The sequence below is a fragment of the Globicephala melas genome, chromosome 9 (genome assembly GCF_963455315.2).
Source record: "Globicephala melas chromosome 9, mGloMel1.2, whole genome shotgun sequence".
Taxonomy (NCBI): Eukaryota; Metazoa; Chordata; class Mammalia; order Artiodactyla; family Delphinidae; genus Globicephala; species Globicephala melas.
This window is the reverse complement of record NC_083322.1, coordinates 84,248,783-84,273,525: the sequence shown is the minus strand read 5'-3', so window position 1 is coordinate 84,273,525 and position 24,743 is coordinate 84,248,783. Positions and strand designations below refer to the sequence as shown.

The window sequence follows — 24,743 nt, the reverse complement described above, 5'->3', positions numbered from 1 at the left end:
GTGTCTGTTCACAGATGTAGACAACGGACTTGAGGACACGGTGGGGGGGAAGGGTAAGCTGGGACGAAGTGAGAGAGTGGCATGGACATGTATACACTACCAAATGTAAAATAGATAGCTAGTGGGAAGCTGCCGCATAGCACAGGGAGATCAGCTAGGTGCTCTGTGACCGCCTAGAGGGGTGGGATAGGGAGGGTGGGAGGGAGATGCAAGAGGGAGCAGATATGGGGATATGTGTATATGTATAGCTGATTCACTTTGTTGTACAGCAGAAACTAACTCACTATTGTATAGCAATTATACGCCAATAAAGACGTTAAAAAAAAAATGTGTCTGAGTATTGCATACACACTGGTCCAAGGTTTGAAGAGAGAGCCCTTCTAACTTGTTAAGAGGGAAACAGGCTTGGCAGATGTGAATCTTCACTGACAGACTTTGATCATTCAAACTTGGCCACTTTTATTTCCAACTTCAGTTTATGAAAGAGTAATATTTTATACAAGTATCAAGAAATCAGTCTGCTCATTGGGCCAAATACACCAAATACTGCCAATTAAAAATCCCACAAAACACATGGCAAAGGGAAAGAAAAAATTTTGTCTTGGCTGCACTGAAATTTTGGAATCTAGAGAAAGATAGTTATTATGTCTTTGATTTATGCGCAGATAAAGGGAGATCATATGACACCTTATAATATCAGACACCGAGAACTTCCTCCTCAGGGCACATACTTTGCCACTACTCTCTCCATGCTCAACACTGTACATTGATGCTTTTGGGGAGGAATAATGTTACTAGTTTAGGAGTTTCAGGAAGATAAGCAGCAATTTCCCTGCACACAATGGGAGATTATTCTATTCTCAGATACAACAGAAAAATGGCACAGAGAAAACAATCGTATCTCCTGCTGTTCCCAATGTTACAATTATTATACCATACTGAAGTCGACTGCAATATGTTACCAGAGAATCATCATCAAAGATTTTAAATTGTCTTCTCCACTACCACTAGAGAATATATATCTACATAAATATACATGCAAATAGATCTATATGTTTATATGTTAATTTGCTCGTTTACGGGTTACAATACATTTTGCATTCCAATCAAATATAGGTAATGACAGAGTCAGAAACAATGAAAATTCCTTGTTTTTTAAAAGTAAATCTAGGCACAGCCGCCCTCATGTACCGGCCCGTGAACGCACGTGCGGCCTGCACGGCCTGCCCAGCTCGTGGCCTTGCAAGAGCAGGCCGTGTGGCTGACAGGGTCTTGGTGCTCCGGCCAGGTGTCAGGCCTGTGCCTCTGAGGTGGGAGAACCGACTTCAGGACATTGGTCCAACAGAGACCTCCCAGCTCCACGTAATATCAAACGGTGAAAGCTCTCCCAGAGATCTCCATCTCAACACTAAGACCTAGCTCCACTCAAAGACCAGCAAGCCACAGTGCTGGACATCCTATTACAAACAACTAGCAAGACAGGAACACAACCTCACCCATTAGCAGAGAGGCTGCCTAAAATCATAATAAACTCACGGACACCTCAAAACACACCACCGGATGCAGTCTTGCTCACCAGAAAGACAAGATGCAGACTCATCCAACAGAACACAGGCACTACTCCCCTCCACCATGAAGCCTACACAACCCACTGAACCAACCTTAGCCACTGGGGGCAGAAAGCAAAAACGAGAACTATAAACCTGCAGCCTGAGAAAGGGAGACCCCAAACACAGTAAGTTAAGCAAAATGAGAAGACAGAGAAACACACAACAGATGAAGGAGCAAGACAAAAACCCACCAGACCTAACAAATGAAGAGGAAATAGTCTACCTGAAAAAGAATTCAGAGTAATGATAGTAAACATGATCCAAAATCTTGGAAATAGAATGGAGAAAATACAAGAAACATTTAACAAGACCTAGAAGAATTAAAAGAGCAAATAAACAATGATGAACAACACAATAAATGAAATTTAAAATTCGCTAAAAGGAATCAAGAGCAGAATAACTGTGGCAGAAGAACGGATAAGTGACCTGGAAGATAAAATAGTGGAAATAACTACCTCAGAGCAGAATAAAGCAAAAAGAATGAAAAGAATTGAGGACGATCTTAGAGCTCTCTGGGACAACATTAAACACACCAACATTCGAATTATAGGGGTCCCAGAAGAAGAAGAGAAAAAGAAAGGGGCTGAGAAAATATTTGAAGAGATTATAGTTGAAAACTTCCCTAATATGGGAAAGGAAATAGTCAATCAAGTCCAGGAAGCACAGAGAGTCCCATACAGGATAAATCCAAGGACAAACACACCAAGACACATATTAATCAAACTATCAAAAATTAAATACAAAGAAAAAATATTAACAGCAGCAAGAGAAAAACAACAAATAACATACAAGGGAATGCCCATAAGGTTAACAGTTGATCTTTCAGCAGAAACTCTGTAAGCCAGAAGGGAGTGGCAAGACATATTTAAAGTAATGAAACGGAAAAATCTACAACCAAGATTACTCTACCCAGCAAGGATCTCATTCAGATTCAACGGAGAAATTAAAACCTTTACAGACAAGCAAAAGCTAAGAGAATTCAGCACCACCAAACCAGCTTTACAACAAATGCTAAAGGAACTTCTGTAGGCAGGAAACACAAGAGAAGGAAAAGACATACAAAAACAAACCCAAAACAATTAAGAAAATGATAATAGGGAGATACATGTTGATAATTATCTTAAATGTAAATGGATTAAACGCTCCCACGAAAAGACATAGACTGGCTGAATGGATACAAAAACAAGACCCATATATATGATGTCTACAAGAGACCCTCTTCAGACCTAGGAACACATACAGACTGAAAGTGAGAGGATGGAAAAAGATATTCATGCAAATAGAAATCAAAAGAGAGCTGGAGTAGCAATTCTCATATCAGACAAAATGACTTTAAAATAAAGACTATTACAAGAGACAAAGAATACACTACATAATGATCAAAGGATCAATCCAAGAAGAAGATATAACAATTGTAAATATTTATGCACCCAACACAGGAGCACCTCAATACATAAGGGAAATGCTAACAGTCATAAAAGGGGAAATCAACAGTAACACAATCATAGTAGGGGACTTTAACATGCCACTTTCACCAATGGACAGATCATCCAAAATGAAAATAAATAAGGAAACACAAGCTTTAAATTATACATTAAACAAAATGGACTTAATTGATATTTACAGTATATTCCATCCAAACACAACAGAATACACTTTCTTCTCAAGTGTTCATGGAACATTCTCCAGGATAGATCATATCTTGGGTCACAAATTAAGCCTTAGTAAATTTAAGAAAAGTGAAACCATATCAAGTATCTTTTCTGACCACAATGCTATGAGATTAGATATCAATTACAGCAAAAACTCTGTAAAAAATACAAACACATGGAGGCTAAACCATATGCTACTAAATAACCAAGAAAACACTGAGGAAATCAAAGAGGAAATCAAAAAATACCTAGAAACAAATAACATTGAAAACATGATAACTCAAAACCTATGGGATGCAGCAAAAGCAGTTCTAAGAGTGAAGATTATAGCAATACAATCCTACCTCAAGAAACAAGAAACATCTCAAATAAACAACCTAACCTTACACCTAAAGCAATTAGAGAAAGAAGAATAAAATAACCCCAAAGTTAGTAGAAGCAAAGAAATCATAAAGATTAAAGCAGAAATAAATGAAAAAGAAATGAAGGAATCGATAGCAAAGATCAATAAAACTAGAAGCTGGTTCTTTGAGAAGCTAAACAAAATTGATAAACCATTAGCCAGACTCATCAAGAAAAAATAGAGAAGACTCAAATCAATAGAATTAGAAATGAATAAGGAGAAGTAACAACTGACACTGGAGAAATACAAAGGATTATGAGCGATTACTACAAGCAGCTCTATGCCAATAAATTAGACACCCTGGAGGAAATGGACAAATTCTTAGAAAAGCACAACCTTCCGAGACTCAACCAGGAAGAAACAGAAAATATAAACAGACCAATAACAAGCACTGAAATTGAGACTGTGATTAAAAATCTTCCAACAAAAGCCCAGGCCCAGATGGCTTCACAGGCAAATTCTATCAAACATTTAGAGAAGAGCTAACACCCATCCTTCTCAAACTCTTCTAAAATATAGCAGAGGTAGGAACACTCCCAAACTCATTCTACGAGGCCACCATCACCCTGATACCAAAACCAGACTAAGATGTCACAAAAACAGAAAACTACAGGCCAATATCACTGATGAGCATAGATACAAAAATCTTAACAAAATCCTAGCAAACAGAATCCAGCAGCACATTAAAAGGATCATTCACCATGATCAAAAGGGGTTTATCCCAGGAATCAAGGATTCTTCAATATACACAAGTCAATCAATGTGATAAACCATAATCACAAATTGAAGGAGAAAAACCATATGATCATCTCAACAGATGCAGAAAAAACTTTCGACAAAATTCAACACCGATTTATGATAAAAACCCTGCAGAAAGTAGGCATAGAGGGAACTTACCTCAACATAATAAAGGCCATATATGACAAACTCACAGTCAACATCGTTGTCAATGGTGAAAACCTGAAACCATTTCCCCTAGATCAGGAAGAAGACAAGGTTGTGCACTCTCACCACTACTATTTAACATAGCTTTGGAAGTTTTAGCCACAGCAATCAGAGAAGAAAAAGAAATAAAAAGAATCCAAATCGGAAAAGAAGAAGTAAAGCTGTCACTGTTTGCAGATGACATGATACTATACATAGAGAATCCTAAAAATGCTACCAGAAAACTACTAGAGCTAATCAATGAATTTGGTAAAGTAGCAGGATACAAAATTAATGCACAGAAATCTCTTGCATTCCTATATACTAATGAAGAAAAATCTGAAAGAGAAATTAAGGGAACACTCCCATTTACCACTGCAAGAAAAAGAATAAAATACCTAGGAATAAACCTACCCAAGGAGACAAAAGACCTATATGCAGAAAACTATAAGACACTGATGAAAGAAATTAAAGATGATACAAACAGATGGAGAGACATACCATGTTCTTGGATTGGAAGAATCAACATTGTGAAAATGACTGTACTACCCAAACCAATCTACACATTCAATGCAATCTCTATCAAAGTACCAATGGCATTTTCACAGAACTGGAGGAAAAAAATTCACAATTTGTATGGAATCACAAAAGACCCTAAATAGCCAAAGCAATGTTGATAAAGAAAAATGGAGGTGGAGAAATTAGGCTCCTAGACTTCAGACTATACTACAAAGCCACAGTAATCAAGGCAGCATGGTACTGGCACAAAAACAGAAATATAGATCAATGGAACAGGATAGGAAGCCCAGAGATAAACCCATGCATATATGGTCACCTTATTTTTGGTAAAGGAGGCAAGAATATAAAATGAAGAAAAGACAGCCTCTTCAATAATTGGCGCTGGGAAAACTGGACAGCTACATGTAAAAGAATGAAATTAGAACACTCCCTAACACCATACACAAAAATAAACTCAAAATGGATTAAAGACCTAAATGTAAGGCCAGACACTATAAAACTCATAGAGGAACACAAAGGCAGAACACTCTACGACATAAATCATAGCAAGATCCTAGACCCATCTCCTAGAGAAATAGAAATAAAACCAAAAATAAACAAATTGGACCTAATGAAACTTAAAAGCCTTTGCACAGCAAAGGAAAGCATAAACAAGACAAAAAGACAACTCTCAGAATGGGAGAAAATATTTGCAAATCAAGCAACTGACAGAGGATTAATCTCCAAAATTTACAAGCAGCTCATGCAGCTCAATATCAAAAAAACACAAACAACCCAATTCAGAAATGGGAAGAAGACCTAAATAGACATTTCTCCAAAGAAGATATACAGACTCCCAACAAACATATGGAAGGATGCTCAACATCACTAATCATTAGGGAAATGTAAATCAAAACTACATTGAGGGCTTCCCTGGTGGCGCAATGGTTGATAATCTGCCTGCTAATGCAGGGGACACAGGTTCGAACCCTGGTCTAGGAGGATCCCACATGCTGCGGAGCAACTAGGCCCGTGAACCACAACTACTGAGCCTGCACGTCTGGAGCCTGTGCTCCGCAACGAGAGAGGCCTCGATAGTGAGAGGCCCATGCACCACGATGAAGAGTGGACCCCGTTTGCCACAACTGGAGAAAGCCCTCGCACAGTAACGAAGACCCAACGCATCAAAAATAAATAAATAAATTAAAAACTCCTATCCCCAACATCTTCTTTAAAAAGAAAAAAAACAAAAAACAACAAACAAAAAAAAACTACCATGAGATACCACCTCACACCTGTCAGAATGGCCATCATCAAAAAATCTACAAACAATAAATGCTGGAGAGGGTGTGGAGAAAAGGGAACCCTCTTGCACTGTTGGTGGGAATGTAAATTCATACAGCCACTACGGAGAACAGTATGGAGGTTCCTGAAAAACCTAAAAATAGAACTACCATATGACCCAGCAATCCCACTAATGGGCATATACCTTGAGAAAACCATAATTCAAAAAGAGTCATGTACCACAATGTTCATTGCAGCTCTATTTACAATAGCCAGGACATGGAAGCAACCTAAGTGTCCATCGACAGATGAATGGATAAAGAAGATGTGGCACATATATACAAAGGAATATTACTCAGCCATAAAAAGAAATGAAACTGAGTTATCTGTAGTGAGATGGATGGAGCTAGAGACTGTCATACAGAGTGAAGTAAGTCAGAAAGAGAAAAATAAATACCGTATGCTAACACATATATATGGAATCTAAAAAAAAAAAAAAAAGGTTCTGAAGAACCTAGGGGCAGGACAGGAATAAAGACGCAGATGTAGAGAATGGAGTTGAGGACACGGAGAGGGAGAAGGGGAAGCTGGGATGAAGTGAGAGAGTGGCATGTACTTATATATAATACCAAGTGTGAAATAGATAGCTAGTGGGAAGCAGCCGCATAGCACAGGGAGATCAGCTGGGTGCTTTGTGACCACCTAGAGGGGTGGGATAGGGAGGGTGGGAGGGAGACGCAAGAGGGAGAGGATATGGGTATATATGTATATGTATAGCTGATTCACTTTGTTATACAGCAGAAGCTAACACACTATTGTAAAGCAATTATACTCTAATAAAGATGTTAAAAAATAAATAAAAGTAAATCAAGTAAGAATTTTATAATTATAGTATTAGCACTTTATTTTTTTCAAGTTCCTGCAGATCACAGTAAAATGTAAGAATCATATCGATATAGTTCCAGGTTAATCAATTGAAAGTTTTTCATAGTCTCTTGATTTTTTCTGGTTTAGATAATGCAAAACAGTCTATTAAATCTTTTCTACTGAATACAAACAGTGTTGGATGTCACAGGTTGAGGACCAAATTGGCTAATAACAATAGCTATTATTTATGTGCTACGAATGGTAAAACTGTATGCCAAGAACTCTGCCAAGCACTTCAGAGATTTAATCTCTTTAATCCTTGAAAGAACCTGATGGAGAATATACTGTCCCATTTTATAGAAGTGATCATGGCTTAGAGAAGCCAAGTCTCACATTTGCAAAGTGGCAGAGCTGCCTTATCTCTAGTGTGTTTGGGGTTACTTTTAGGATTGTCTTCTAACTACATGGATGTTTCATTATATAACTTTATGAAATTCCGTGATTCATTTCATCTATTTACTTGGCACTTCTTAAGACACAGAGTACAGTTAATCATTCGAAATTCTGTTTACCCTCACTTCACTTTTTTTTTTTTTTTTTGCGGTACGCAGGCCTCTCACTGTTGTGGCCTCTCCCGTTGCGGAGCACAGGCTCCAGACACGCAGGCTCAGCGGCCATGGCTCACGGGCCCAGCTGCTCCGCGGCATGTGGGATCTTCCCGGACCGGGGCACGAACCCATGTCCCCTACATCGGCAGGCGGACTCTCAACCACTGCGCCACCAGGGAAGCCCTCACTTCACATTTTTGACTACCTGAATTGAATAGATATTTTGGCATAATGGAAACATACATGATATTTTATCGTGATGTAAGCCTTGTTTTTACTCACAAATCACCCAGTGACAGAATTACCTATATTTAAGTAGGCTCGTCAGCTTACCTAAGTGTTAAAGGGAGCAAATAAAAACAAAGACAAAATGATAAGCTACCAAAGAAGATCACTGGGGATGCAACTTTGAGGTCATAAACATCTAATAAGTCCAAGAAAGAAAAAAATAAAAATTATTTTAAGGTATTTTATAAGATGCTTACGCTTTGAAAGTTTGGTTTGCATGAATTCTAGAAGGCAGAAGAACTACTAGGAAGAGGATTGTGGATCCCATTTAACTGAAATCAGGGTGGATAATTTTAATGGACCCAAATATGGAAGGCCAATTAGCTCATTAGCTGACTGTAAAGGAATCAGTTTCCTTAGAATGTCTAGAACATTTGAAACAGCTATGTAGTATCTTTTTTTTTTTTTTTGGTATGCTCTATTTCCAATATTCGTTACACAGACACGCTAACTTTTCTACATAAACAATAATCAATGATGTGACTGTTACCCATTCCATTATGAATTCTACTCATGAAACTGGCACAGAGACAGCATAATGTCACACTTCACATCCCTAATTACTGGCCTATGGAAGCAAGAGATCTAAGGATTTAGCCAATGAATAATGTAAAAATATAGTCATCAGATCATAAATATTTATTACTACATCAAAAGTTTGCTAGCCAAATTTTCAATAATTCCTTCAGCATAAAATACTTGAGTCAGTATATTGGAAAAAAATTAATTAAAATTTAGACTTAGTTCTGAAAGGGTAGGAAATTGAAACTATATCAAATATTTTATACCATGAAATGTTTTTATCTAATTTTTGTCTTAGTTCCATTTCTCTTTCCCTATAGGTTTGATTGCAGGTTCTTAAATTTATTCACCTACTAAACATGCAATTATCATTTTAAATATGACAAGGCATCTACCTGTTTTGTGAAGAAAGGATTAGAGCTAAGAGGCAGAGTTTTGTGTTTTTTGCAAAGACAAAGGGAATACTGAAATAAACTTCAGCATCTATTTCACTTAATTTAAATATTTTTCTTTGTTCAGCCAAATTTTTCTCATGAACTTTTCTTTTTTTAAATCAGAAAAAACACACTAATACTTATTAATCTTGATAGTAACTTTACTGTGATTGACTGAATCAATACATGCAAAAGATAACTATAGTTATGACCTATCTTGTATAGCCTATGTATACAATATATACAATAATGTCTTTATTTTCAATATTGAGAAACATGTTAACCTCGTAATATGTGAAAATGATCATGTTATTGGTGTGGGTAAAGATCTACTGTAGGAGAGAAGATAAATATTGATTTATTCTTGGTAAATTCTAGTGAAAGGGGGAGGGGCACATGCAGACACAGAGGTAAGGGGCTAGAGATACTAAGTTTGGAGTAATTACCATAGAGGCCTAGGTCCTAAGCTTTCACTCTCAGATTCTTTTCTTATTTCTCTATGGATTTTCTAGTTAAAATGAGTTTTCAACCTCAAGTTTTTATTAAGGAGTAATTAATTAGCTCTATTTTCACGAATTTAACTACTTAGAGTTTTTAATCAGCATGAATCAACCAGTGTAACCCCCATTAGGTTGATGTATTTTGACGCACCATACAATAATTCTGTTGTTTTAATATCCATTTAATAGATATTTATGGGGTCCCTATCATGTGCTCTGGAAAGGGCTCAGAAGATCCAAAGATGAGTAAGACATAGTCCCTAACCTTAAAATATTATGAACTATATCTCAAACTAGCAAAGAAAACTAGCATATATTTACCATGGATAAGTACATGATTCCTTCTCAGTATTTCAGTGAAATATTAAAAATAACCGGTGCTCTTAAAAACACAATGCAAAACAACATTAAAAAACAGAAAATGTTTACCCCTTTTCTTTGGAGTAATGCAGAAGATAGCTATCCTTATTTCTCATTTACCTAGTTGGCACCCAGTACAGTAATGGCACAGAGTAAGAGCTCAAGAATATTTGTTGAATGCAAAAATTAGTAGCCAGGCAACATTTTAAGAAAGCATGAGCTAGCCAAAGAAGAGCTGTCCAAAGGTGCAAAACGTTTTGGGAAACGGGTGTTAGCTAGGGAGGGGTACTCCCAGGGAAGAGAAGCCAGTGAAGGAGAGAAGGAGAGTGGGAAGTGGCCATTGATTTCACCAAGTGGGCGAACCCTAAAGACATTTCCAAGTTTTGTTTCAGTAGGCTACTGAGGGTAGAAATAATAGTATAGGAAATTGGAGAGAGAGGGAGTGCTGGGAAAATGGATGCAGTGGTTGCCTACCTACTACTAAGAAGTCTGGTAGGGAAAGGCAGGAAATACATAGAAAAGTAACTAAAAGGAAAAGCATCTGGCAGAGAAAAGAGGAGGAAAAAGTGGGAAAGAGAAACTTAAGATATTAGATAAGGATCAGAGGATGTGAATTTGAAAGTTTAGGTAGAATGTTAGCTTCAGAGTGAAGAAAGAATATCCTCTTTTTTTCTGACTCTAGAGGGGAAAAAAAGTAGAGTGCAAGCAATAATAAAATTTTACCTTCACCTTCATTTATGAGGAAACTTGATTCATTATCTCAGCAAAGTAGGGTGAGAGATGGTAATCTTGGGGAGCAGGGCAGTGATGGGAAATTATAGCCTCCCCCCCGAAAATCTTGCATTTAAAGATTTCTCAGGGGCTTCCCCGGTGGCGCAATGGTTGAGAGTCCGCCTGCCGATGCAGGGGACACGGGTTCGTGCCCCGGTCCGGGAAGATCCCACATACCGCGGAGCGGCTGGGCCCGTGAGCCATGGCCGCTGAGCCTGCGCGTCCGGAGCCTGTGCTCCGCAACGGGAGAGGCCACAACAGTGAGAGGCCCGCGTACCGCAAAAAAAAAAAAAAAAGATTTCTCAGTTTTGCATGCTGTCATCACACAGAATGCCATTAATTAGCTGGTGGTTTCATGGCACTGCTGTTCCTCAAGGCCAGGTTTGGGACTAGCAGAGAAACGATGTCTAGTGCACTGAGGTTGTCTGCCCCACTAATTCAGACAAGCAAAGCTTGTCATTCAAATATTGTGTCATTCAATAATTGTCCAAACTCCTCATCTTGGGTTTTGTATATCTGGATCTACATGATTTTTATAAACTCTCTTAAGGAATACAAACTAAAGAAGAGATTACTACTCAAACAGATGTGGAAGATTTTTTTCTTTTCATAAGGAGACTATGATAGCTTTGTTTCAACTTGGCTAGGCTATCGTACTCAGTTATTCAGTTAAACACTAATCTTGGCATTGATTTTGTAGATGTGGTTAACATCTATAATCAGCTGATTTTAAGGAGACAATCCTTGATAATTTGGGTGGACATCATCCAATCAACTGAAAAGCTTTATGAGCAAAACTGAGGTTTCCCTGAGGGAAAAAAACATTCTGTCTCAAGACTGAAGAATCAGCTCCTGTCCCAGAGTCTGAAGCCTGCCCGACTGCCCTAAGGATTTCCAATTTGTGAGGCACCAAGATTTTCGTAAGCGAATTCCTACCAGTTCCGTTTCTCTGGAGAACACTGATATAGAGATCAAAGCTCAAACTTAACTGAAAAGAGTAGTTCTGATCTCCTATTTCTGACACTACACAGTGCTATCTATTTAAATTCATTTATTAAACTTATTGAAGGAAAATGAAGATTAGAGTGGTGGTCAGTGACTGGGGCAGGGAATATGTGACAGGGGAGGTGGTTTCACACAAATTTCCCCTCCTTTACTTATTTAATGCAGCATAAATCTTGCATAAAATCACATTCTTTGATTTTAATCACAATTCATTAGTCCTGGGGTTATATCTCCTATTGACTCACATTGTGGCATCAGATCTCTCAGTTAAACACACAGAGATACAGCTTAAGTCTGAATAATTTCGATTAGATATAGTCTAAAAACATTTCCCCAGGGGCTGTTTTAAGCCACCCCGAGTAGACAAACTAGTATGCCTAAGTCTACTGCTCTGTAGGCAAGTGACACACCATGCTGTATACTGTGTGTGTGTATTTGTATTTAAATTCTTCTCTTGTTCTCTGTTTTAGATACAATCTTAGTTTACTCATCTGTTAAATGTTAAACATTTATTGCACTGTGGCATTGAGACATTTATTTAATGCTGGGTTAAGCACCTGGTTATTTTTAGGTGAAAGGTAAAAAATAATTATTCTTCAGTTTTAGCATTCAGAAAAGGGTATATTTTTCATCAATTTCCTCTATTTATGTTCACTTTAACTGAGGTCTTTGGGGTTACTCTGCTGGAACAGATTTATTGTTTTTAGGCCAATTACAGATACTACAAATTATAGCAATAACCACTTTGGAATAGTCATGTATTCTATAGAAGACTCTGAGACATGATTTAATTGGTTATCTGAGTACAACTCAAGCTAGATCATGATTCTACAGAAGAATTTCATAGCTGTTCGCTCCCATGCAATCTGGAGGGTATTGGTTTCATGAATTTTAAAATATCCTTTCAGAGAAGCACAAAATTTAGTCATTTATTATAGACATTAAATGCTAATGAGAACATTTAAAAACAGTGGTCAGGCCACTCAGCCACCATGCACTTCATAATTTATAGGTATATTTTATTTCTTCAGGTTATAAAGGATGTGTTTGACATATTATCGGACTGACCTTGCTTCTTGGCAAATGCTATCTGAAAGTCTCTAGAACTAATTCCACTGCCAGCCATTCTTTTCAAGGACAGCTTGTTATTATTCTCTTGGAAACAATTAACAGACTGTCGTACAGAATAACATGTACTTTGTCCTGAAATTCTTTATTGAAAAAGGCCCAGAAAACAAAGTGGTTTCAGACTTTGACTCTCGAGACTCTTAATTTCGGATAACTTTTTCTCTGTACTTAAATTTTAGAATCTTCAAATATTATGAAAACACATTGGCTAGAAAAATTATTTTAAAAGAAAAACCAGAGCATATCTTACGTTAAAGCTGGGATTCAGCCTAACCTGCTACATTATTTCCACTAATATGTACTTTGTCAGGCAATGGGATTTGATGCTCAGTTTGACATGAGCATCAAATCATAAAAGATACATTTTTGTTTAATATCTGGGACTTATTAAGGTTGAAAATCAAACAGAAGCATTATGGATTTGCCTTTTTTTGTTTTTTTGTTTTTTAAGATCAGCACGTTTCACAATTAGATCAACACGGATTTTCTAGCTAAATATCCTAATCCAGCTTTATCAAATCCTTTTGCACCGTTTTAGAATAAGATTTCATTTAGGTCACAAAATTCTGTTAAAGGAATTATTTAAAAATGAATTTATTTCCTACCTAATCAAGCACAGAGCTGAAGTAGGAATTGTGTACAGAAAATTATATATCCACAGTCTCCCTTTTCTAAAGCTTATAGTCTAAGGCAGGGGTCAGCAAACTTTTTCTGGAAGTGGCCAGTCAGTATCTTTTGTTTAATGGGCTATATGTCTCTGTAGCAACTACTCAGCTCTGCCACTCTAGCACAAAACTAGTTATAGACAACGTGGAAAGGAATGTGTTTGACTGTTCCAATAAAACTTTATTTACAAAAACAGGCAGTGGACCAAATTTGTCCATGTGTCATAGTTTGCCAACCTTTGTCGTAAAGGAAGGTCATGGCAAGATAAGTAGCATTGCTTCATTGGCCTCTGGAAAGAATTTGGCATAAAGACTCCAGGTGGTATCAGAACTAGGACAGGGTATATTAAAGTAAGAGAGTATCAACCACAAAATGAGTTTTACATTTCTAGGATACTGATTATATTCTAAAGTTTTTCAAATATTATCAATAGTACTATACACAATTCATAGTTTATATAATACTTTCCCACATGCCAGCTCTTATCGGGAAGATGATTGTGTCTATTGTATAGAAAAGATGAAGTGATTGTTGCTCAAAGAAATTAAGCCTGTTGTTTAAGCAATTAAGCCTGTACTAGACCCACATCTTCTGATTCCAAGTATTCCAGGTTTAAACTCTTGAAAGAACTCACAGTGCAAATTCTTTAAGAAATGAGAATGAATGGAAGAAATCTTGAAACATGAAAACCAGGCAGGTGGCCCATTTTTAAAAAGGAGAAAATGTTTCTAGAAACTGCGAACAGGTAAATAACATTTGTTACCCTTTTAGAACCGTGTTAGAAAAGTTATTCATGAGCACTTTGAAAAGAAATGAATAATTACTAGAAGCCAACATGGGATGACTAAAAATTAATCAATCTTAGTTAACCTTATTTCCTCTATGCTATAAGGTTATTAGAACAGTTCCATAGACATAGAGCATTTTGAGTTTAGCAAGACATTTAACAAAAAACTCTTGATGGAGGTAAGTTAGAGAAATATGACCTGGAAAATACCTCTGATAATTTATAGTTTTTCTTAAACTACTTTACTGAGGTATGATTGACATACAAAGAGCTTTACATATTTAATGTATACAACTTGATGAGTTTGGAGATGTGTACACCTGTGAACCCATCACCTCCATCATCACTATGCCATAACCCATCATCACTATGCCATAATCCAAACCCATCATCTCCAGAAGTTTCCTCTTTATTTACTATTCTTATGTACAGAAAATTATTTATTATTATTTTGTGATAGGGACATTTACCATAAGTTCTACTCTTTTAGTAAATTTTAAAGGATTCAACATAGCATTGTTACCTATAGGCTCTATGCTCTACAGTAGATCTCTAGGATTTATTTATCTTGTATTAACTGAAACTTTGTATGCTCCAATACCTCCCCTTTTCACACTCCCCCCAGTTCCTGGCAACCACCATTTATAGTTTTTTTGAATAGCAGAACCCACATAAATTCATAAATGGATTAATGTCACCATGCCATTGGACTCTATGAGTAACTGAATTTAATGTACGTGTATGTATATACAGAATTTAAAAAATACCAGTAGATCATATGAGTAACAAGAAAGTATGCCCATTAGATATATAAATTATAAATATGGGAGAAATGAATCAGGATTCAAAAGGATCTTAGACTGAAAATAGACTGAAACCAGCAGATGAAATTTAATAGGTGCTAAGAGTTGAGTTTAGATTTTAGAAAATGAAAATGAAATACAAAAAAATGACACCTGTTGACTCCCTGAAGGATGTCAGGTATAGGTTACCAGGAAGGAGACTTTGATTCAAGTTAAGGAAGACCCTTTAATAGTTATGGCTCTGCCATAATGGGGCGAACCATCTCACTTAGGGAGTGGTGGGAAGACAATGGGTTTCAGAGCTTTAGAGCAGTGCTTCCCAACTTTAATGTGCCTATAAATCACCTGTTAAAAACTGTTAAAAAGCAACTCTTGATCCAGTCGGTCTGGGGTGGGACTTGAGATTCTGTATTTCTAACAAGCTCCAGAGATGCCATTATTGTGGTCCATGACTGTCCACAGGTGTGGCAAGGCTTTAAGGAATGGAATTAAGAGTCCTACATACCTGGTTCCACCACTTAACTGCTGGGTGTCCTTGGACCTTATTTAATGTCTCAATCGAATCTAACCTGTTTAAATGGAGATAATAATACCTATATCTCATAGGACTCTGAGGAGGATTAAACAACACTTTATATGTTGGCACATAGTGAGCATTAAATAAATACACATTTCCTTTCGCCCTTCACTTCCTCATCGTCAGATATATTTGAACTCAGGTAGGATGATCCTCTTAGGAAATCTGAAACAGATTCCTGCATTTTGCACGTCTCTTATAGACAATATGTTATAAACTGGAAAAGCTGAAGTTCAGTGGTTCTTTCCTATTCTTTCCTGGATTTAAAGTAGATGTATACATATTTGGTGTCTACCATTAACCACCACCTCCCTCAGTACCCACAAATTTGTTTTTGTGAAGGGGGTATTTGTGGGTGGGTCATACAGCAATGAGCCTTGGGTTTAACTAAAGGAGGAATTTTCTTCTCCCCAAAGGAGATAGCTGCTCAAAATCACCATCTACTACCTACTCCTGCAGCATCATGGAGCTCTTCCAAATCTCCCACACTATCCTGGGCATTACTACACTTTGCCCTACCCTAGAGAGCACTCTGCTTCCAGCTGAAATTGTCAGCTCTCCCAGAAGCAACTCTGAAGCCTGCAAACTCACCATTTTTCAGCTGGTGTTTAAGGACTGCTGTTGGGTTTGATGACTCCTTCATGTGCCCTATGTGAGGTGAGTCTTAGGCTTTTCAGTTTTCAATCTCCTTATTGACAGTAGTTAAGCACTGTCTCTTTCAGTTAATGACAGCTCCTGCCCTTGGAACCAATAGAGCAAGAATTTCTTCTGCACTGTGTCTGTATTCACTTAAACTATAACTGTAGCATCGATGGGAGGGAACACTCTGGACACGGGTACGGGCGCGCACACGAGCCAGTGCATGTGCGCGCGCGCACACACACACACACACACACAGAGAGAGAGACACAGACACTATGACTTTCTCCCCACTCAGAGGGATCTGCACAAGGGACCATGGGTCAGGCTCCTTTCTGCTGGCTCATGCCTATCAGTTTAGGTTCATTGGTTCCTACCTGGCTTCTCTCTTCTTCAGGTCCTAGCTGCAGCTAAGATGCCCTGAGGGTCATTTAATTTAGGATATAATTCACTGGCTGCTGCAGTTTTAAGCCTGATATTCAGCCTGGACTCTCTTGCCAACTAAATGTACTTTTGAAGAGCCAATTTCTAGTTCTCTTTTGACATTTTAAAACTGAAAAATAGCCAATTCTATTTTAAAATAATTAGAGAACTGTGCAGTTTTATTCTTAAGCTGCTATCCAATCTAGGCTGCTCTATCCATGGGAACTTTTGACAAATACACCTTTCTTCCTGTGTCCCCTTCTCTCTGCTCCCCTCCGCCCCTGATTGGGTCAAGCAAAGTGCAGCTCATCTTCTGAGAATCCTTCGTTTTCTGTCTGGAGAAGCCGGTCATGCTTATTTGGCCAGAAGTCAATAAAATGTGTTTATCAGTATCTGGCTGATCTTCTGAAGCAGTAATATTCTCTTCATGTATTCTTTCCCCAGTTGATTCAAACATGAGTTTTCAGGCAAAAGGGAATAAAAAGTTCCCTGAGCTATGGAGCAGATCACTCGCTCAGTACATGAGTTCTACTTTCACTCCAATTGTGGTCTGGTTATCACTGGAGAAATCTGGCAGCTCATCATGAAAATGGGAGCAGAATCAACCACTGGTGTGTCCATTAATTAAGGGACCTACCTCCCCCGCAAAACCGTTACTGCTTAAGCTAATGGCCAGGAAATTCTCTGGGCAAAATCATGTTCTGAATTACGCTCCAAAAATAAGTGTAGAAAATACACACTAAGATTAAAATGATTTACAATTTTACAAAGCACACTTTACAGTTTAAATTCTGATAGATATGGGCAGATGCCAGAGGATAAACATGTTTTGCCCAACTGGCTGCGGACTCTCTAAATGGCTTAATAGCCTGCAAGTAACTCTGATAATTTCCAAAATAGCTTTTATGAGCCAGGGCAAAATAAACTCACTGAAACCACTATTTCAGTACATGAAACTACACAGAGATGTTTAGTGAAACTTGCACTCCAATAAGTACCGAAACCTTATAAATTAGAAACTGTTAGCCACGGGGCAGACAGACTGGATGAGGTATCGAAAGAAATCCAGGTCTATTCTTAGAACTCCTTTGTATTCCTAGCTTTTTGGTCAACAAGTTACAAAGCTTTAGTGAATTACTTTGCCTCTCTGAGTCTCCATTTCAATAAGTGAAGAGCACAACTTTTGAATGCATAATATCTGCCAGTCATTTTGCTGGCACTGGGGATAATACAAATAGATGATGCTTATTTTATTCACGTTATGTGCCCAGCTATGTGCCAGGCTTTGTGAAGAATCTTTAATATAAATTATCTGATTTCATCCTCACAGAAACCCTATGGAGAGGATCCTGTCACTGTTACTGGAAATAATATTGTTATGTGCTTGTTTGGGAGATGGGGAAACCGAAGCATGGAGAGGTGAGTACCTTGCCCATGGTCACCACAGCCTGTACTTCTAACCGTTATGTTTAAGTGACTTCCTGTCTTCTAAGCCGAACACTGCCTCCTAAACTTTAATGTGCTTACAAATCACTTGGGGAGCTTGTTAAAATGCAGTGTCTTTTTTTGTTCTTTTCTTTTGTACATGGACAAGAATGTTTATAACAGCTATATTCATAATATACAGATTGAGGCACAGTCATGTGATGGAATATTCAGAAATATGAAATGATAAATTACTGATATGTACAACAATATAGATACATTTATATATTTAGATTCCATTGACAGGAAGTTCCAGACCAGGCAAATCTAATCTATGGTGATCGAAGAGCACGATTTGCCTATGTGGGATGCAGATTGCTTGTACGGGGACACGAGAACACTGGGAGGAGGAAAATATTTAATATCTTGACTTTGGTGGCCTCATATGGGTATATTTCTTTTTTTTTTTTAACATCTTTATTGGGGTATAATTGCTTTACAATGGTGTGTTAGTTTCTGCTTTATAACAAAGTGAATCAGTCATACATAAACATATGTTCCCGTATGTCTTCCCTCTTGCGTCTCCCTCTCTCCCACCCTCCCTATCCCACCCCTCCAGGCTGTTACAAAGCACCAAGCCAATATCCCTGTGGGCATATTTCTTTAAACAGATCAAATTGTACATTCTAGTTATGTGCATTTCACTCTATATAAATTTTATCTCAATTTAAAAGTAAGTGGGGAACATGGTGCATTTTTTTTTTTTTTTTTTTGCGGGACGCGGGCCTCTCACTGTTGTGGCCTCTCCCGTTGCGGAGCACAGGCTCCGGACGCGCAGGCTCCGGACGCGCAGGCTCAGTGGCCATGGCTCACGGGCCCAGCCACTCCGCGGCAGGTGGGATCTTCCCGGACCGGGGCACGAACCCGTGTCCCCTGCATCGGCAGGTGGACTCCCAACCACTGCGCCACCAGGGAAGCCCCAATGGTGCATTTTTTAAAGACAAAAATATCTCCTTTTAAAATTTAAATTGTATTATTACTATCAGCCAAAACTATATCAAGCCTTAAATAAGCTTTTTTCTTTTATGCCACACTGCCAAATCAAATGTATGTTGTTTTTGTTGTTAAAATATGCTCCATCTCCAGAGTAGCCATACTTTAGTAAAATGCTGACCTTAAATTTCAAGTATTTTTAAAAAATACCGGAAATTCTAAGCAACCAAAAAAAAAAAAAAAGGTTACTATGTGGGAGAATATGTTAATTAGCTTGACTGTAGTAATCCATATATATGACTTGAATTGTTTATATATATATTACAGAACATCATATTATACACCTTAAATATATACAGTACTATTTAAAATAATTTTTATAAGACTTAAGATAAAATGCAGTTTCTGATCAGGACATCTGATCAGTGAAGTCCAAGATTCTGCATTTCTGACAAACTCTCAGGTTCATGGGTCATAGTCTGAGTAGCAAGGTTCCAGTTCTGCAGTCCACTCCCTAGCTTGCAGATTAGAAATACTTGGACAGCTGTTAAAAATTTCTAAGTCCAGGTCACAACTCATGACAATTAAATCAGAATTTCTGGGGCTGGAACTCAAGCATGGATCCATTTTTTTTAAAAGACCCCTAAGTAATTCCAATACACTGTTGCTCTCAAAATCAATTTAGTAGTCAACATGAATGTTAAAAATAATGGAATATAGTGCACTGCATTAGTAAACTAAGTACTCTGAAACTTTTTATATCAGTTTTTGTGTGTGTGTATATGTACGTCTGCATATGTGTGTGACTGTGTACTGAGTTTTTGGTGTAACACGTATTGCTTATTGTGGTCAAGGTAAAAAAAGAAAAATGAAAGCCACTCTATATACTAAAAGGAATACAATTTCTTTTTTTTCTCTCCCTCTTTCTTCCTCCCTCTCTATCCCCATATTTTAAAAGAATTTAAGGGAGATTTGAAATATCCATGCTTCATTAAGATAGTATCCTTGTCCACAAGAAGTTTAACATCTACTAGGGAGCCAGATATTTTACAATACAAAAGGGTAGGTGTTATATAGAATATATGATGAGATATCTTGGGAGTATATAAGGAAGGTCGCAAATTACTATCTCAAGAATTCAGGGAAGGTGTCATAGTAGAACTGACATGTTGCTTGTGTCATTAATGAGAAAGAATCTGGCAGAGGGAAAGGAATTCCGAGGCGAGGCATTCTTTCTACCTGGTGCAAAGTCAAGGCGTGGTCTGGGTTTCACTTGCAGGATTAGTGTAAATCAGGAGATGATGACTATTATGAAAATCTGTGTTGAGGTGAAGCATCCTGGGAGTTCTAGGGGAAGTATTTATAGGTTCTAAAGAATTGGTTCTAAAGGAGCAAGAAGATGAGGAGGGAACTAGAATAAGAATCATGGGGTCAGGAAGAAATGCAATCAGGAATTGGTGATGAAGAGAAGTATGAAATTGTTGACATAACTGGTTTAGAATAAGTAGCAGGGAGACTACCCTGGCGGTGCAGTGGTTAAGAATCCACCTGCCGATGCAGGGGACGTGGGTTCGAGCCCTGGTCTGGGAAGATCCCACATGCCACGGAGCCGCTAAGCCCCTGCGCCACAACTACTGAAGCCCAGGCACCTACAGTCCGTGCTCCGCAACAAGAGAAGCCACCGCAATGAAGAGAAGCCTCTGCTCGCCGCAACTAGAGAAAGCCCACGTACAGCAACGAAGACCCAACACAGCCAAAAATAAATACATAAATTTTATAAAAGTGAAAGAAATAAAAATTTTATAAAAATGAAAGGAGCAAGCACAATTCATGAACATCAGAGCTCATGTGGGTTTTATACCCAAGTAGACAGGTTTCGTGAAAGGGAAGCTGAGAGAGTTCAATGTAGGTGGAATGAAATTACTGCCATATAAGGCTGCAACGGTACACCGGGACTTTAGAGTGGAAGATACTGTATTCCAAGCTAAGGAATTGTTTTGTCTGTTTTATAAATCCTGAGAGATTTATATGAGGGAAGTGGCATGATCAGCTTTTTTTTAAAGATAAGTCTGCAAGTAAAGTTAGGGTGTGACTGCAGCTTAGAATTGCTAGTGCATTGACTGAAGTAACAGACAATGAGGTCCTGAACCAAGCTAAGAAAGGAGCAGTTTTCTGAAGAGGAATTGTCAAAGCTTATTGAATATGGAGTTAAGACAGAAGGAGAAGTTTTGGGAACCAATGTTTAGGTTCTAGTTTGAGAAATGGGGTCCACAATCATGCTATTAGGCTAGACTGAGAATTCAGGAAGCAGAGAAGTTGTGGAGAGGGGCAGGATGAATGTACGCTGTTTGCAAGGTGGAGTGTCTAGTCAGCACCTAGTAGAAATATTGGGTCTAATGGAGGAGAAGCATATCAAGTAGACCAAGAAAGGATGAAGGGGCTGGAACAGACAATCTCTAAGACTTGAGGTCAAGCCTACCATATTTTACAGGCAGCATGACAGGGCGTGGTTAAAACAGCAATGAGAAGTTTTAGCTTTCAAAAATTTGTATTTCTAAGTCATAAAGGGAACCTGCATAAATGACTAGTAACAAATTAAAGTAGTTCTCAAAAGTAACCTGAATGAACTTTCACCAATATATTTCCTAAGCCTATAAGGCAGGATTGTAATGTTGACTACAGCTATATAGTTTCTTCCTATTAATCATACAGGCTACAATAGTAATTTTGGTTTCACAGCAATCATTTAAAAGTGTTATTTTATTTTTTACAGAGAATGGTGTGTGTGTGTGTGTGTGTGTGTGTGCATGCGTGACTGTTATGTTTTGTTATATAACATAGAAGCTAATCTATCTTAAGTAGAGTGACTACTAATTGACAATTTTGATAGATTCAGCATCAAAAAAGCATCAGTAATCTACAGTATATTCACAGTTTGCAGATTTGAGGTGAGTTGTATAAAACATCTTGCTATCAGGATGTGCTCTAGACTTAACAAAGGTATCCAAATTATCATTTAGATACAAGAAAGAGAAGAAACTACTATAAATACTATCTTCCTTTCCTTAAAATAAATGTGCAAAATAAATCCAAGTGGCTCAATTTTCAGTGGGGGTTTATTGTCCTAAATAAATGAAGCCACTAAATAAACAGAAGAGGAAACAGTGCCAGGACTGTAAATCCAACAATGCTTTGTTCATTTCATTGAGATGGATAATTTCAGTGGGAATCCTTCTACCATGAGACAGGCAAATTCAGTACATAAATTTAACATTACAATGTAATAACAGGCTACACGAAAAATAATGTTTAAATAATAAAATCATGCCTTGCTCCAAATTTAATCCACTATTCATATTTTCCCATTAAACATCAATATAAACAGAATAATGTTAATTCAAAATTAATTATGTACTGTTTAAGTTCTTTGTGATAATACACGCATCTCTCTTTTTAATGCTTTCTCTTTTCCCAGGTTCCATGTTTTAATTCTCTGGCAATATTTGTCATTTTCTCTGTTTTATTAGTGTGTTGTAAATATTTCAATTATGCATCATTCTTACCACTCTGTACTTTAACACTTGTGTTTCCCTCACTAGACTGTGAGCTTCCAGGGGCGAAGATTCTGTGCCATTATTGCTTAATTAACCAATAGAACAAGCATAGTACCTTGGGGATAGAATTTTAAGAGAAAGAATTTTATTTTTAATATATTCTAAGAAAGGAGGGGGGCATCAAAATCGTCATCAAGGAAAAAATAGGAACATTGTCAGGTGTTCTCATCCTAGTTTCATTATTTAGCATGATTGTACTTTGATTTCCATATGAGGGCCATAATCTTTTCAATGCCTAGGAACTCCAAAGTTGTTAATTCTGTACTGTGTTTCATATTCATTTTCATATCAGAGTCTAATACTATAAGGAACCAATAATGTTTGTTGGATGAATAAACTTCACATTTGGAAATACTTTTTGCCTAAGGCATAAGATCTTAGGACAAGTTTGGAAACACTTAGCAAATACAGTCTTTCTCTTTTTAACTTAGTGTGCACTGAAATCTTGCCACAATGCCATCAATCAGCTAACCAACCAAGCAGGCAGCCCACCAAACAACCAACCAACCAATCAACCAACCAACCAACTAACCAACCAACCAATATGTATTTATTGAGCCTCTATTATGTGCTCAGTACCATGCTAAGCATTAGAAGGAGTATAAGGCATGGTTCCTCTGATTAAGGAACTTACACTCTTTGGTTATATGGTAATCAAACTTAAAAGGTTGAATTGAATTTAATGAAGTTCTTTTGGTACTTTAATTACTGAGACCAATGAATGGATATTTTGTTCCAAATACTGCATTATAGTAAACAAGGCTCTGGGATAATATTTCTGCATGGGATATATGTATTTTCAACTATTCTAGCTCATTAGAATAGAATACACTATTATTTTTAAAGAAGGCAGTCACCCATTTTACCTGTTGAATATCTTTTGTCAAAGATAAAATAATAACCCTCATGTTACTTTGCCTTTCTACCTATACCTCTCTATTCCCTCTCTATGACTTTTAGTTTTTGTACAATACTTTAATATTTATGTAAGTACAGTTGATCATGCTACTTAATAATGCAACAATTGCTCAGGGATGGTTATCCATGCTGCTGGTTAGAGAAAGTATCAGAAAGATCATGTTGATAAATCTGACTTTGTTATTTCTTTTCCCAGCTGCTTCCACTTTTGATCTGTAAGTCCTTGTGTACTTTGACTATAATCATAAGATCGACTAGACTATGTGAATACGTCCCTATATGTGCCTCTATTTGTCTCTTAGGCCAATGTAGGGAAGAAAACTATAAATTTGGTGTCAGTATTCACCCGTTGAAGGCAAGATAGCGTCTATCCAAGTTAAGAGAATCTCACATGACCACTGAAGGTGTGAGGTCTTATTCAACTTCTTTAGCATCATGTCACATGGTTGTTCACTATCTCCCTCAAGAAATTCCTTCACTTGGTTTCCAGGACACCACATTCTCCTGGTTGTCTTACTGATTGTTCCTTCTAGTGTCCTCATCTGTATCCTTTTTCTGCGACTGTTTCTCTTCTCTGTTCTACTTATTTCATAGATGATCTCATCCAATCTCGTGTATTTCAACATCACCCATATGTCAATTACTCTCTCCCAAATCTATAACTCCAGGCACAATCTCTCCTAAAAACTTCAGGCTCAATTATTTACTCAATACCAGAAGGTCCCATAAGTCATCTCAAACTTAATATGTATAAAACTGCTTATCCCTGAGTCTTCAATTCTCAGTAATCGAAACCACCATCCAGGACAAAAACTTCAGAGCCATCTTTGATCTCTCCTCCTTTCTCACTCTCAAGGTCCAAAAATCTATCCAGTCATGGCTACCTCCAAAGTATGTACTTAACCTACCCTCCTCTCACCACCACCACTGCTGCTACACTAGTCCCAGGAATCATGATCTCTTTTCTGGACTACTCTAGTAGTATCCTAACTGGTCTCTCTGCTTCTCCCTTTTCTGCTGACAGTCTCTTCTCAACACAGGAGC

At 37.6% G+C, this 24,743-nt stretch overlaps 1 protein-coding gene across 14 annotated transcripts in view; it reads right to left on the bottom strand.

Annotated features, from left to right (window-relative positions):
• The window catches only part of MAGI2 (membrane associated guanylate kinase, WW and PDZ domain containing 2), a 1,362,215-nt gene that overhangs the window by 281,443 nt on the left and 1,056,029 nt on the right, over positions 1 to 24,743 (bottom strand). The window lies entirely within an intron of this gene.